A 2,055-nucleotide genomic window follows, 5' to 3' on the forward strand; every position below is an offset into this window, starting at 1 on the left:
TAAAATAAAATAACTGAATTTTTAGTCAAAAATATCTGCACCATCCTAATCCCCCAAAAAGCACCAGCCACAGACAATTTTACAAATGAGTTTGTACTAAACTTAGAAAGCAGTCTTTATTTTATGCAATATAACCAAGAGAAGAGAAAATTATCCAATGGATTTTATAAGGCTTAGTATAATTGACACCAAAATCATACAAAAGCACAAAAAAGAACATATAGACCAATATTACGTATAAATGTACTTGCAAAAATCCTAGATAAAATATTGGCAAGTTCAAATGCAGCAGTGTATAAAAAAAGGTAAAAAATAATTAAAGGATACAAAGCTAGCTTAGTATCAGAATATTTACATATTAAAAGTTTAAAATCCATATGACCATTTCAAACATGCCAAAAAGTTTATTTAGAAAAGTAAAAATAGATTTTAAGTATTATTTTACTATTTTTGTTGTAAATATATATAACATAAAATGCTATTTTAACCATATTTGAGTGTACAATTAAGTGGCATTCACAAGTCTGTTAACCATCACCATTATCTATTTCTAAAATTTTCTATTTCTAAATTTTTTTATCCCAAACAGAAACTCTGTACCCATGAAAGAATAACCCCCTTTACCCGCGAACCCTGGGAACCTATAATCCATTTCTACGAATTTATAAATTCTAGATTTTTCATATAAGTGGGATCATACAATCTTTATCTTTGGCTCCCTTCACTTAGCATAATGCGTTTAAATTTCATCCATATCCTATATAATAATAGAGGAATATGCTAATTATCCGGGACGCCCTCATGAGTAACGATGGGCAGGAACAGGTGGGCGTGGCTGTGTGCCACATGAGGCCGGAGGGATGTGAGGCTGCATCAAATAAAATAAAATGCGTTCACATGCCCTAAAGCACAAACATCCCAGCAGATAACTCAGTGCAGGTTATTGTGTAATCACAATGATTACACAATAAATCACAATGATTACACAATATTGATTACACAATAAACTTATTTTCACCAAAAAAAAAAATAACATCTTCCCTTAAAGATGCCCCAGTGAGGCTGCTGAGGCTTTCGTCTGTCCCTTTCTACACCGAAGACGACAGGGTTCAAGGAGAAGGGCTCCGGTTTCGTTTTCTCAGCACCCAGCTAGGAGGCCTCCCTGGGGCGGCTCTCCCCTCCGAGCCCTGCGCAGGACAGGCCCTCCGCTCCGCCCAGGAGCCCCAAAGGGAGGCGGAGCGAAGTGCTTTCCCTCCGGACCCCGCTCTCCCTGGGAGTTCGGCACAGAGGGTGCTCTCCCTGGGAACCCAGAAATCCGCCTCCCGGGGCGACTGCGCGGCAGCAGGGCCTGGCGAGCCGCGGAGAGGGCGACCTACCCATGCGGATGTGTACGCTGGCGGAGGCCACGCAGCTGCCATAGTTGAAGTCGTCCTCGATGGAGGACAGGGGTACTGGGGATCTGAGTCAGCCAGGTTGGCAATGGAACCCCAGCTCCCCACCGAATGACTAGAGCACACGGACCTCAACTGTCCTCGGTCACTTCCTGAGCAGCAGTCAGCCCCGACGAGGGATCAAACCCAAAACCTAAGTAGGTGCCCTGACAGAATGAACCCAAACCTTTGCTGTGGCAGAGGAGCTCCGGCCCACAGCAGGGGCCAGGACAGCCAGAGGCGTTTTGTTGAGGGGCAGCGCGCAGCACAGTGGGTTAGAACCTCCTCCTGATGCAGCAAGGTTGCGGGTTGGATCCCTGGTCAGGGCACAGACAAGAAGCAACCAAAGAGCATAATAAGTGGAAGAACACACTGGTGTTTCTCTCACCCCCTTCCTCTCTCTAAAATAATCAATCAATAAAAATAAAAATAAAAAATAAACCTCTGGCTCGCAGAGTTGCTAAAACAGAAACAGAAGTCCCATCCCTTCCCGTTCATTCAACAAATACTTCGTATGCTCCTTCAATAACCACACTGGGGATGGCTGTTTGTTTGTTTTGGTTAATCCTCATCTGAGGACATTTTTGCATTGATTTTTTTTTTTTTTTTTTTTTTTTTTACAGAA

Source organism: Myotis brandtii, unplaced genomic scaffold, assembly GCF_000412655.1.
Source record: "Myotis brandtii unplaced genomic scaffold, ASM41265v1 scaffold1172, whole genome shotgun sequence".
Lineage (NCBI taxonomy): Eukaryota > Metazoa > Chordata > Mammalia > Chiroptera > Vespertilionidae > Myotis > Myotis brandtii.